The 15,000-nt window shown below is 29.9% G+C and overlaps 3 long non-coding RNA genes and 1 other non-coding gene across 4 annotated transcripts in view; 3 read left to right on the forward strand and 1 right to left on the reverse strand.

The window, feature by feature from the left end:
* The window catches only part of LOC121113915 (uncharacterized), a 2,239-nt gene extending 249 nt beyond the window's left edge, over positions 1-1,990 (reverse strand). Inside the window, exon 1 of the long non-coding RNA XR_005863148.2 lies at positions 1-1,990. This exon is cut by the window's left edge and continues 89 nt beyond it. This is a non-coding gene — a long non-coding RNA (uncharacterized lncRNA).
* The window catches only part of LOC121113907 (uncharacterized), a 23,932-nt gene extending 18,708 nt beyond the window's left edge, over positions 1-5,224 (forward strand). Inside the window, exon 3 of the long non-coding RNA XR_005863140.2 lies at positions 4,665-5,224. This is a non-coding gene — a long non-coding RNA (uncharacterized lncRNA). The remainder of the gene's footprint in view (positions 1-4,664) is intronic.
* Positions 5,225-6,181: 957 nt separating this feature from the next.
* LOC121113904 (uncharacterized) lies at positions 6,182-10,923 on the forward strand. Its single transcript, XR_005863136.2, has 6 exons — positions 6,182-6,442; positions 6,532-8,974; positions 9,035-9,342; positions 10,305-10,474; positions 10,535-10,682; positions 10,892-10,923. It is a non-coding gene; the product is annotated as an uncharacterized lncRNA (long non-coding RNA).
* A 2,204-nt stretch (positions 10,924-13,127) lies between these two features.
* LOC121113923 (small subunit ribosomal RNA) lies at positions 13,128-14,932 on the forward strand. The gene has a single exon (XR_005863156.1). It is a non-coding gene; the product is annotated as a small subunit ribosomal RNA (ribosomal RNA).
* Positions 14,933-15,000: the final 68 nt, after the last annotated feature.

The raw sequence follows: 15,000 nt of genomic DNA on the forward strand, positions 1-15,000 counted from the left end.
AAAAGAAGGTACTACTTCGGTGATGATCGATAGGAACATTCGTTCTGGAGAAGGATTTTTCTCTCACTTAGTTTCAGATCTTATCCCAATCATAAGTTCGCCATTTCTATGAGTCACAATTAAAGATATATTAAATGATAGTGAAATTGACGTGAAAGTGGTTTCTCAAATGAAGTCCATCCTTCCGAAGAAATAAGAAATGCAGGATTCATGAAATCTTTTACTTTTTTTGCTTAACTATTACAAAATGAATATTCAAAAGCATCCAACGAATTCTCCATCTCAAGGAATCTTCATCTAGTTACCATTATAATGTTTTATTTAGTTAAAAGAAAAATGTACTTTTAGTTTTATAATTCTATATAATTTCATTGTATCTACATTTGGTTCCCACACACTAATCCATAAAGGCACAGCAATATCTCTCCAATTTGTACCTTTTCCTATTATATAACTCTAGTACCATAAGATTCTGGCCCTTTAAGAATATTAGATGTTTTTGTGACTACTTATTACCTTCTGATAGCTTTATTTCTCTCAAAATACGGCGTTGAAGTCTCCCAAACTATTATATATATTATTGATAATATAATTCAACAAAAAATATTTAATAAATATAGATATTTGAACATTTTAAATCAAATTCTATTTCAATTCAGTGTTTATGTCTATAAATTTTGTATTGATTCATATATTTAAACTTAGATGAATTTCTTTTAGTAAATGAAATAGGAAGAGAATGCGTGCTAGAAAAGGTATGGTCTGGGGTATTCCGTATTCTTATTTTTTTTTTTTTTTTTTTTTAATTGTAGTGAATTTTTTCAATATTAATAAAAATATTGTACAATAACAATTAGACAAGCAAGGTCAATATTCTAAATGAAATAAATCATCATTATAATTATTAATCCTTTTTTACTCTTTAGTTATTATTTTTATATCTTTTTGAATATTATCATTTACTTAAGAAAACATGTAAAATATTATAATTGGGTAAAATATTCTTTTAATTTTTTTGTTGAAGATATTTAATAACAAAACGTGGACACTAAGAAAAGTAAGCACTATACTGTTTTAGTTTTTAGACTTAGTTGTCTTGTAACTACCACAGTATTCTATAGTAGTCAATATATATAATTATAATAACTGAATAGTAAATTAATCAATTATATTATAAGGCTAAATAATTAATACAAAATATAAATATAAACTTAAATCAATGAATCCCATAAATAAATACAATATTTACAATTGATAAATAATAAAATAATTTGAATAGTTTATGTCATATTAATATGTTTTACAATTGTCAGGGAACATAATATATTATTAAGTGCCAATAAATACTAAAATAATCGTTCTTGTTTACATATCCTTAATTTATTTATTAAATATTAATATTTGAATATAATGACTAAGTCATTTAATAATTCAGAAAATGACTTTCAAGCTTAATCCAATGGAAGACATGCAATTGAAGGATGATCAGTCTCTTTGTTCCTCCTCGCTATATATTTCATTCCAGTATTACTCCTCAGTTATTATATAAATATTCAACGATTCCATAGCAGAGGGTCTGACAAAAGAGTATTTGAACCAATGTATGATATTGTAACTTTAATTTCTTCCAGATTTATTGGCAATCGCTTCATTTTGCGTTTCGTTATTATTGATAATTCAATTTAATGTATGACGTGAGTAAAAATAACTATGCATAATCCCAACTGGGGAAATTATAATCCAATATGATGACGTTATAAAAAGTGAATCAATCATCTGCTTATCCATTGCTGACGTTGAAAATAACTTCCCTTCAAACTAGCAGACAAAATATTTTAATCTACCACTGCCTTACTATGCCAAACTGCCAATAAAAATACCTCGTAATAGCTATGGGTGCTTAGCTAATAGCTACATCTTAAATCACCAAACCTAAGATAATAATCAGTATTACATAATAATTAATTAATGTTCCTTAACATACGTGTATTTTTTCATTTTTCATGTTTCATCTTACCTACTTTAGTGTATTTAGTGTTATTAAGTGCTTAGTGTTTTGTTTTTTTCTCTTCTGGAGTCTGACATTTGGGAAAAACTTATACAACGGAACACCGTTAGCTCCTTAGCTTTCTCAGCACCCTTCACCATATGACTTTTCTTCGTTTATAGACATTATGGCACGTTGGAATCACTACCAAGATTTGGAGGATCTTTTAAAGCTTGCTATGAAACAGGAGGACTGGAATGAAGTCCTTGCAAGCTTAAATGAAAATCTCAATGGCATTGGGCTCCATCTTGGAGACATGTATATTTCTGAGGGTTCCTCTCAAGAATTCGTCTCAAATGTGAGACCTGTCAAATTCCCATCACTAATAAAGTTGGGCCTTCCCCTCTGTTGTTCTTGAATCCCTTCCTGCTGTCAAGCAGGCCACACTCCTAACCCAACCAGCCGCAAAACCTGAGGCTGAAACAGTCTCCCGAGCGTTTCAAACCACAATATCCTCTTCAAAGCCAACATCGGACTTGAAGTGTGAAGTTAAGCCACTATCGATTGGGTCCGAGCACCCAGTGGACTTAATTAAAGCCTCATAAGGATTTTGGAAATTCCAATCTCCCTTCTCCACGTTTTTATTCAATGTTTTATTGTTTGTTAATTGGCTATGACGTATATGTCTTGATGAATAATTATATAATTGATTAATATAACTTATTTAACTACAGAATATATTTACACTCATATTAATAGTTATGTAGCAAAAATTGTAATTAATTGGAATGATAAGAGTTACTATTATTATGATTAATAAAAATAGAAAGACTACATTGGAATGAACTGCAGATATGGTAAGTGCTAGATAGTGATATATGATACATTCATAATTGAGGAAGTCTAATAAAAAAAAAAAAAATGGAATGGAAATGCCACTTTGAAAATATAGACGATTATTCAGACTTTTTTAAGTTTTGTCATACCTATATATTTTCATTAATTATTTCCAGTATTAGTTACTTACATAATAATTCATTATTTTTGAAGAAGGAAAAGTGTTGAAAATGGTCATTGAGAAGGCTGTGACGGACTCATATCATCCTGAGGTCTGATATAGTAGGATTTTTCTCTCACTACTTGATCTTTTCTTGTAATTATCTCATTTTCCTCTACTTTATTTGCATTTTTTTAACTGCATATCTATATCATTAAATCAAGCAACTATGAAAGCCATCCCTCCATCATCAAGATCCTACTTCATTCCTTGATATAACTAATGGGTTCTGTATAAATTCAATGGGATATTCTTAAGAATAAATAATTAGTGGAAGCCTAAGAGGAATTAATCTTCAGTCTTATTATTATCATATATTTTTTCTAAACTATAATTGAAAATAAAAGAATGACATGATTATATATTTAAGTAATTAATAAAACACTATTAAGTACAAACACCTATTTTTTCATTTTTCTCATGTTAGAAGTTTCTAAAAAAATGACATTCAAGAGTTGAGACCATTTAATAATAATTCATCCCAAATTAGTAGCAGACAAAATGAAAATTTATGAATATGAAGTCGATACTAGTCTTCCACGATTGATTTCTTTTATAAAAATGTATCTCTTCGAACTTGATAAGGACTATTTTGAATAATTTAACGATCATATCACAATACTATCGACTTGTCTTCTAAATCAAAACTTAAGCTATTTTTTTTTTTTTCAATTTGGCCATATCTTAATTATTCTCCACGTTATAGAAAAATAAGAGCTATTATTACATGAAACTAATAAAAAATTTAAAAATTATATAACATAAATACTATGTTTTACCAAGCAATCAATGATAAATCAAGGCTTAAAGAAAGTTATGGGGTACCCATTTCAAGGAATTCTCATATTGATAAGATAAAGTCTGCCTTTTTGCTTTGCTTTTGTACTAGAAAAAGTATGGTGGCAGTATTAATTATTTTTTTTTTTTTTTTTTTGCAGATCTTCCATTCTTTGAATATTGTCTTAATAAATGTCATAAAACAAATAGCTAATAAATAAATTATAACTGTATGTAAGTGTACCACGTTGTTAGTTTTATTATATCGCACCACCTTTCCTTTGAATAGAAAGAGAAAAAAAGGCCCAAAATAAGTTGGTAGTTAGCCAATTCTTCCCGACTAAGAAACTATTATCCAATAATATTTTTGTAAAATATCTAAATCAACTAATCAACATTCAGAATGCTGATGAGAGGAAAAGAAAAGGAGTCATCGACAGCTGACAGGGAAATACGATGTAAATTTTTGTGTTAGTAATTCATGTTACAAAGTGATGCAAGCCGTATGTATTTTAAATCACTAAACCCTATAAAGTAGGCAGATTTTGTTGATTATAACATCTAAAGTCCATACAATTAAGGAAGATTCTTGATAATAGTATATGTTATTGTCAGTATTGCATTTCATTTCATAATTAATAATGAATTCTAATACACGTGTTTTTGGAGCATGATAACTAGGAATTATATCTGATTTACCTCAGTGTGTATCATGGCTTCTACTTATCTGGATCATTAGGACTTAGATACTAACGTAAGTATTTCTTCATACAGAAATTATATGATTAGTGATTACTTTTTAATTTATTGAATTAATAGCTTAGAAAACTTTTAATTATATAGGTAAAAGTTATAGTCCCTCTGGTAATGCGTAAGGGCATCAAGGCATTGACAAGGCTTTCTTTTTAAAGTACTAAATACTCTTCCGCTTATGGACTCCGGGATCCCTTGTGTACTATTGATTTGCTCATTTACAGCTGACCTTGGGCACTGATATTGTATTCAAAGCTTTCTATAGATGCGGATAGGCCTCCCATACTTCCACTGAAAGAGGACACGCTGAAGGCTCATCTGTTCTCCATTTATTTTGAATTTTGCTGAACCAACACACAGACGTCACTATTATAAATAACAGTACTGCTCTTCTTTGTGTTTTTTTGTATTATTTTGGAAAGAAACCTGTCTGTTTTTATTTGCTTACATCCTTCTATGTACCCTTGTTGACTACCTCCATCTTTCCAAAGGCTCTAAGGCATTCATAAAGGCCTCTTTTTCAAAGAAATACTACTATTAATACTACTCATTGTATGTGTCTAAATCTAAAGATATTGTATCAAGCAAATGTGCATTTTATTTCTGTATTCAGGTTGAATAAATTATTGAAATAAATCTTCTACATTATAGATGTTGTTTTATTGAAGTCTTATATTTGGTCAAAGAACATTGACTGTATTATAAAATAGTAAGTAGAACTCTCAGAAGAAGATGTTGCTATTATAATAATGGCTTTTGCCCTTAAATGTAATGTACTATAGTATATAAACTGTGAATTATATACTCTATTTATAATTTAAATTTCAAATGGAATGTCTTGTTACAAGAAATATGAAATCAAGTTGAAGAAGTTTTTAGTAAGTAACTATTACCTTGTATTTCATATTAAAATTGTATTTATGCTTTGAATTACTACGTAGGTTATAGAATATGGATGAAGCTGGATGTTTGAGTTTGACGACGTTTATTTTATTATTTGTATTGCATTCAATTATCGTTCTTACACTTTTTAATAATTAAATAAATTTCTGAATTATTATACAATTCACTCATGTTGTTAATATGTATTGTACGTTGTTGTCCTATGTATAAAAAGGTAGTCATTGCTATTACGATATATAATACATTAAGACACGTCTAATTAAATATATTGATGTTTTAATTACATATTGTTGGACGATATTTCATGTGAAAACAACAATATTTGTTTCATTTCATCATTATTACACTGTAGTGGTCACTGGAATCATAGATAAATAGGCCTATATAACTTGGAACGAGTTATTTTCTCAAGTATGTTTATTGTTGTTTTTAAAAGATTTTATACATATACATACAAATTATATAATTAATATTGTATCACGCCACCTTTAATATGAAAATAAACAGATAAAAGGCCCAAAATAAGTTGGTAGTAAGCTGATTTTTCCTGACTAAGAAACTATTATCCAATAATAGTTTGAACAATATCTAAATCAACTAATCAACATTCAGAACCCTGATTATAGGAAAAGAAAAGGAGTCATCGACAGCTGACAGGGAAATACGATGTAAATTTTTGTGTTAATAATTCATGTTACAACGTCATGCAAGCCATATGTATTTTAAATCACTAAACCGTATGAAGTAGGTAGATTTTGTTGATTATAACACCTAAAGTCCATATAATTAAGGAAGATTGTTGATAATAATATATGTTATTGTTAGTATTGCATTTCATTTCATAATTAATAAATAATTCTAATAAACGTGTTTTGGGAGCATGATAACTAGGAGTTATATCTGATTTACCTCAGTGTGCATCATGCCTTCTACTTATCTGGGATCATTAGGACTTAGATACTAACGTAAGTATTTCTTCATACAGAAATTATATGATTAGTGATTACTTTTTAATTTATTGAATTAATAGCTTAGAAAATTTTTAATTATATAGGTAAAAGTTATCGTCCCTCTGCTAATGTGTGAGAGCATCAAGGAATTGACAAAGCTTTCTTTTTAAAAGGAGTACTAAATACTCTTCCGCCTATGGACTCTGGGATCCCTTGTGTACTATTGATTTGCTCATTTACAGCTGACCTTGATTACTGATATTGTATTCAAAGCTTTCCATAGATGCGGATAGGCCTCCCATACTTCCACTGAAAGAGGACACGCTGGAGGCTCATCTGTTCTCCATTTATTTTGAATTTTGCTGAACCAACACACAGACGTCACTATTATAAATAACAGTACTGCTCTTCTTTGTGTTTTTTTGTATTATTTTGGAAAGAAACCTGTCTGTTTTTACTTGCTTACATCCTTCTATGTACCCTTGTTGACTACCTCCATCTTTCCAAAGGCTCTAAGGCATTCATAAAGGCCTCTTTTTCAAAGAAATATTACTATTAATACTACTCATTGTATGTGTCTAAATCCAAAGATATTGTATCAAGCAAATGTGCATTTTATTTCTGTATCAGGTTGAATAAATTATTGAAATAAATCTTCTACATTATAGATGTTGTTCTATTGAAGTCTTATATTTGTTCTAAGAACATTGACTGTATTATAAAATAGTAATTAGAACTCTCAGAAGAAGATGTTGCTATTATAATAATGGTTTTTGCCCTTAAATGTAATGTACTACATTACTGTGAATTATATACTCTATTTATAATTTAAATTTCAAATGGAATGTCTTGTTACAAGAAATATGAAATCAAGTTGAAGAAGTTTTTAGTAAGTAACTATTACCTTGTATTTTATATTAATATTGTATTTATGCGATGAATTACTACGTAGGTTATAGAATTTGGATGAAGCTGGAGTTTGATGACGTTTATTTTATTATTTGTATTGCATTCAATTATAGTTCTTATACTTTTTAATAATTAAATATATTTCTAAATTATAATATAATTCACTTTTGTGTACCCTCACACATTTTGTTTCTTCCCTTCTTGTTAATATGTATTGTACGTTGTTGTCCTATGTATAATAAGGTAGTCATTGCTATTATGATATATAATACATTAAGACACGTCTAATTCACGAGTATAATTAAATATATTAATGTTTTAATTACATATTGTTGGACGATATTTCATGTGAAAACAACAATATTTGTTTCATTTCATCATTATTACACTGTAGTGGTCACTGGAATCATAAATGAATAGGCCTATATAAATTGGAACAAGTATATTTTCTCAAGTATGTTTATTGTTGTTTTTAAAAGATTTTATACATATACATACAAATTATATAATTAATATTGTATCACGCCACCTTTATTACGAAAATAAACAGATAAAAGGCCCAAAATAAGTTGGTAGTAAGCTGATTTTTACCTGACTAAGAAACTATTATCCAATAATAGTTTGAACAATATCTAAATCAACTAATCAACATTCAGAACCCTGATTATAGGAAAAGAAAAGGAGTCATCGACAGCTGACATGGAAATACGATGTAAATTTTTGTGTTAGTAATTCATGTTACAACGTCATGCAAGCCATATGTATTTTAAATCACTAAACCTTATAAAGTAGGTAGGTTTTGTAGATTATAATATCTAAAGTCCATAAAATTAATGAGGATTAGTATAGTATTTCATAATTGATAAATAATATATTGAATGGAGTAGTATAGTATATTTTGGTTTATAAAGGCTTTTAATGAAGTGTCATCAAAATATTTATTGTAAATAGGTTAATTGCAGTAAAAATATTAATTATGAGCCCCCAAAATGTCGTCTATCATTAGTTATTATCTAATTTATGACGTCAGTAAATAGACTATTCCTAATATTTTAGGTAACAGGCTAATACATTTATGATTGGATAGTACTACTCCCAACTGTGGAAATAATTAGAATTATATTCAAATATGATGACGTAATATAAAGTAGATCAATCATCTGCTTTCCTTTAGCTGACGTTGATATCTATTTCTCAAGCTAAATTAAAGATTTTAATGTACTTCTGCCTTACTATGCCAAACTACCAAATGAGTATTTATTTATCTAGCTATTGTTTATTATTCTTCAACCTATTTACTTCATCCAGGATTCCTTGTGGAATATTAATTTACTCATTACATTTGATACGGGGCACTGATCATGTATTCAAAGCTATTTATCGGTGAGGATATGCTTCCCCTACTTCAACTGAAAGAGGATACGTTTCAAATCCATCCGTTCTCCCTTTATATTAAATGTCCCGAAACCACACACTGAAGTCATTTCTGGGAACATTCTTACATGAAGATTTTAGGAAGAAAGTGTTGAAGATGGTCATGGACAAGACGTTTGGTTACAGACTCACTCTGAAATAGCTTTTTTAAAAAGAGGTATTGATGATCGACTGGAGAAGGATTTTATCTTACATATTCGACCGGTATTGATCATTTATTATATTATTGATTTATTATCATTCATTTTTTTATTCCTTACATAGTTGTAGGTGTACCATGTTAATGAAAAAACCATGAATGTAGTTATTATCCTGTCTTATGCCAATCATAAGTTTAAAGTTCGACATCTCTCTATGAATCACAAGAGCAAGGCTTCCTGTTAACTGACTATCTTTATTTTTAACTCAAGCAACGTTGGAGCCATCCCTGCAGTGAATACACTCATCAAGATTCTATATCATTCCTTCCTTGATGCCTATCATTATTAGAGACATTTCTCTTCATTTATTTATGATGCCTAATACGTCTTTCTGTCCACTTTGTATTTGTTTTGTTTCTTCTGAAGATTAAGGTATTGTTTCAAGTTCTGTTTTAATATAGAATTATATATATTAATGCTTAAGATATAATTATATACCTACTTACTATTTGGAAAATGTAATATGAAAATGTTTTTTTTTATATATAACAAGACATTTTGTTTGGATAGCAGATACGGAGTAAACATTATAAATGTCTGTATCAATCTTTCTTTATAAAAGAAAAAGCCCAAAATTATTTCAAATTATGAGCCCATTCTTGCATTGTTCCCTATAAGCTTATAATTTATTTAGTACAGTGATATGTTAACAAGATTTTTCCAATTCTTTGTCAAAAATCAAGAACTGATATTTTTATAAATATATATTGGTCATTATACTAAAAAGAACTAAAAGGAAGTAGATTTGACTCAAATTTAATACGTGACCTATTTGGTAATAGGCCTACTCAGAAAGGAAACATTGGATTCTTAACTCAATCCAACTATGAGTTCTGAGGTCTTTAAGTTAAAAAAATTAATCAAATCAGTGATATATTTTGTAAGCCAAAGTAATGTATGAATAAAAAGTGATGGAGAAGCTAAAAAAAAACTATAACTTATGTATAAGACTTGAAATGAGCTAGAAATAAATTCGGATATTGAAAGTGTTTGATTTATAAATGAAGACTTGAAACTAACCACCAAAGACTTAGGACTCTTTTTGGACTTGGAACTTTCTCCTAACTACATGAGAATAATCTAAAAATATTTATATATGATATCTAAACACAATCAATCAAGTGGATTAAAGGTCTGTCAAAGAAATATAAATTTATGAAAGGTAAATAATTATTAAGAAGGGAAAGAAAGGTCTATTTGGAAAGGGTCTTGTAAATAGTAGTTGGAGTAAATTCAAACTCATGAGATATGAATATTCCATTTATCAATATTTTTAATAAATATCATATTATTAATTAATATACAATGACATTTATTTTTATGTTTTATTTCAGATATGCTTTAATATTGGCTTGATTTGTTTATCGAATTTTGAAGATTTCCTTTGGAAATAGTGTTATATGAATGCTATTATAAATTGAATTCCCTCTAAGTAATCAGGGAGAACGTACTGATCAAACTATGTACCAAATTGTGAAGCATACTTATATTATCATGCCTATGGGTATGGCTTTAATATCTTATTTAAATATGAAATGACATTTATTTATATATTGTATTTCAGATTCATCACAACTCATAGGAGACTTATTAAGATATATTTTGAGATAGTTTGAACAGTCCATAATGAATTGAATCAACATGAAATTATTGATCGGAGATTGAAGCTGTGATCAAAGTCAATATTCACTTATTTAATGAAATTTATGATGGTAAGTATTTAAACAATTATAAATAAAATATACAAAATGTTATAATTTTTATTGAAACACATATATCACCTGTGCTATTTGTTGTAAAAATAACTTAATTCAATATTTATTAAAATATATATATTATTTCTATAATATTCATGTGTCATTTTGCCATACGAACCTTTAATAATGGACCATGTATTTTTGTTTTTCACACGTGATTGTAGCAGATGGGCAATATTCTATCTCTCCTCCAAAACATTCTTCAATGGCACTGTCATGGTTACCATCTTGATTTTCGGTTTCTTATTTTTTATGGCCATTCAACACTGGCCATTCAACACTGGATTTTCCTCATTGAGCATGAAGATGTAGCTGATTATTTGTCAGCCAATGAAAATAAAGTATATGAAAAGGAATTATTAATAGCCAATGAAAATAAAGTATATTAAAAGGAATTTAATAATAGCCAATGAAAATATTTCTTTCTTTTTTTTTTTCTCTCCCACGTGTTTCTTTTTCTACTTTTATATTGGTTATTATTAGTTAAATTTTTTTTGTGTGCATATTTAATATTAATTTGAAATATTAGAATGAAAAGGTTTATATTTAAAAACGATCTGTTATAAAATAATATTCAATTTTTTTAAGGTATCTCTAAATAAATTCCACATTTATTTAGAATAAATATGATCATATTTTTAATTTGAACATAGTTTCCCTCCTGATAGTAGAAGTATAATGGGAGTTATTCATTCTCAGAAAACAAACCCATAATCTCCCACTTAATTTAATAAAACCTTTTCATCTAAATAAATCGTCTTTAAAAACATCTTAATTACTGAGTTTGAAAGTCTTCGTCGAAATTTGAAAATAAAGAGTTCATTTTATTATTCTTACCCCGAATTAGCCTTGACCTAGAAGATAATATTTTAATTTTTATATTATCTATTTGTATTATAAATCTATTTTAAATTGTTTTGATATAACGAAATTGACTTGCTTAAAATTATGTATGTATAACAACTCGGACATACTACAAGGTTATTCTTGTTTAGCTATTTAATTATTAAATTTAACGTGACATTATTATTTATTGTAAATAATTAAATTGTGGTTGCAGATTAGTGAAAGTTTATTTTATCTTGTTTAATTTACATAAATATTAAATAATTTGTATTTAGCTTGTAATCATTAGTTGTGACATCTCACTTATAAGTGATTTGTAACTTTTGGTCTAGAATAAGTTCTTTCGTCTTGTACAAATTGGTTTAGAGACACATTTCAGTAATAATAATTACCTTAAATCAACAACTTTTAGAAGTAGTTTTATTCATTTAAAGTAACTTTGCATTATGTAACCATATGACAGAAAATTTAGAATTTGCAGTAATTCTGGAAATTTCAAAACTGTATTACTTTGTATGGGACGATTTAAAACCATTGGGATCAATGGTATTTTTTTGTGTATCACTTCTTTTACGTGGTGATTGACTCACTTTCATATGTTCTATGAGGTATAGTAATATTTCCATACATATGCAAGTTATTTTGGTTTTTTGTACTATATCTTTTTGTTTTGTTGTTGTTATTTTTTGGATAATATTGTTGATATAAATTAATTCTCTTAATATATTATAATGATCTTAATTTAATTTAAATTATTGTTTTGATTATTTATTAAATAAAAGGATTTGAAAGAAATAAATTTGATGAAGATATTAAAATATTAATTTTTTATAATATATATAATAATTTTTGTACATTAATTAATTAATATTAGATTATTAAGTATTTAATAAATAGTATTATTATAGTTTTTTCTATAAAATATAAATATTTATTCCTTTTTTTTTTTACATTTCTCCCTTTTTTTTTTCTCATTTTCTATTTTAAATTTAGGCGCTCTTGTGGGCCTGCCTTTATTTTCTCAAACATATTAAATACTGGTTTATATATTCTATAAAAAGAAAAAGAATATTTAAGAAGAAAAGGTAGGTTATATGTGAGAGAAGAAGTGATAAAGGAGGACATAAAGATGGGGGGTATTCAATGTTTTAACGTTGTCTTCTTAACCTGTTTTGAAATCTCTTTTTCCCTTCAAAATACTCTCTCATGTTTTACTTGTTTTTTTTACGTCCATTTCACGAGGAGTGGAGTCTAATATTTTAGGCTATTTAGCTCCAATGGTTGTTAAAAAATAAGTTTGAAGGCTTTGTTATCTAACGAAGTGAAATAATATCTCGATAAAGAATGTTTTTAAAAAATGCTGAAAGAGAAATCTGAATCATTTGACGGACATTTAAAAGTCTTGATGTTTTTTAAACTTTGTCTTTTTGAATAGGGTTTATTTTTGTTTCCTTTGTATGTTATCATATGGGGGGAATGAATAGAATCTGAACGGTCAATGTAGTATGAAATATTCGTATTTGATATGAAATTGATTTTTCTAAAAAGAAAAGTTACCTGGTTGATCCTGCCAGTAGTCATATGCTTGTCTCAAAGATTAAGCCATGCATGTCTAAGTACAAGCCTAATTAAGGTGAAACCGCGAATGGCTCATTAAATCACACCTAATATACTGGATATTCTCAGTTACTTGGATAACTGCGGTAATTCTGGAGCTAATACATGCGAAAAAATCCCGAACTTACGTGAGGGATGCTTTTATTAGATCAAAACCAATTTAAAAACTTGGTGACTCTGAATAACATTTGCAGATCGCATGGCTTTACGCCGGCGACGTATCCTTCTAAGGTGTGCCCTATCAACTGTCGACTGTGGCATAGACGCCCACAGTGGTTTTGACGGGTAACGGGGAATCAGGGTTCGATTCCGGAGAGGGAGCCTGAGAAACGGCTACCACTTCTAAGGGAGGCAGCAGGCACGCAAATTACCCAATGGTGGTCGAAGACCGAGGTAGTGACGAAAAATAACGAAGCCGGACTCATCCGAGGCCCGGTTATCGGAATGAGTACACTTTAAATCCTTTAACGAGGAACAATTGGAGGGCAAGTCTGGTGCCAGCAGCCGCGGTAATTCCAGCTCCAATAGCGTATATTAAAGTTGTTGCGGTCAAAAAGCTCGTAGTTGGATTTCGGTGAGTAAGGAGGGGTTCATCTTGTTTGATGTAACTGCTGTCTTGTCTCGCGTTTTTCGACAGAGGTTTCGATGGTGCCTTTCAAAGGGTGTCTCGGGATACTGTCGGGTTTACTTTGAAAAAATTAGAGTGCTCAAAGCAGGCTTTTAAAAGCTTGAATATTAGTGCATGGAATAATGAAATAGGAAGTCGTTTCTATTTTGTTGGTTTTCGGAAATCGACTTAATGATTAATAGGGACAGTCGGGGGCATTAGTATTCAGACGACAGAGGTGAAATTCTTGGACCGTCTGAAGACTAACTACTGCGAAAGCATTTGCCAAGAATGTTTTCATTAATCAAGAACGAAAGTTAGAGGTTCGAAGGCGATCAGATACCGCCCTAGTTCTAACCATAAACGATGCCAGCTAGCGATCCGCAGTTGTTTATTTTTACGACTCTGCGGGAAGCTTCCGGGAAACCAAAGCTTTTGGGTTCCGGGGGAAGTATGGTTGCAAAGCTGAAACTTAAAGGAATTGACGGAAGGGCACCACCAGGAGTGGAGCCTGCGGCTTAATTTGACTCAACACGGGAAATCTCACCAGGCCCGGACACTGGAAGGATTGACAGATTGAGAGCTCTTTCTCGATTCGGTGGGTGGTGGTGCATGGCCGTTCTTAGTTGGTGGAGTGATTTGTCTGGTTAATTCCGATAACGAACGAGACTCTGTCCTGCTAAATAGAGTTAACGTCATTTTTTTTGCGTTAACTTTTCTTCTTAGAGGGACTGGTGGCGTCTAGCCACACGAGATTGAGCAATAACAGGTCTGTGATGCCCTTAGATGTTCTGGGCTGCACGCGCGCTACACTGAAGGGATCAGCGTGTTTTCCCTGGCCGAGAGGTTCGGGTAACCCGTTGAACCCCCTTCGTGGTAGGGATCGGGGCTTGCAATTATTCCCCGTGAACCAGGAATTCCCAGTAAGCGTAAGTCATAAGCGTTGATTGATTCCCTGCCCTTTGTACACACCGCCCGTCGCTACTACCGATTGAACGTTTTAGTGAGGTATTTGGATCGAACCTCTGGAGGGCAACCTCTCAGTGTTGTTCGAGAAGACTCCCAAACTTGAGCGTTTAGAGGAAGTAAAAGTCGTAACAAGGTTTCCGTAGGTGAACCTGCGGAAGGATCATTAACGAGTTTTCATTTTTATTAAATGAAAAATTCAAAAAACAGCAAGGTTCTTCATTGATTATTTTTTTT

This window comes from Lepeophtheirus salmonis, chromosome 2 (assembly GCF_016086655.4).
Source record: "Lepeophtheirus salmonis chromosome 2, UVic_Lsal_1.4, whole genome shotgun sequence".
In the NCBI taxonomy this organism is placed as follows: Eukaryota; Metazoa; Arthropoda; class Copepoda; order Siphonostomatoida; family Caligidae; genus Lepeophtheirus; species Lepeophtheirus salmonis.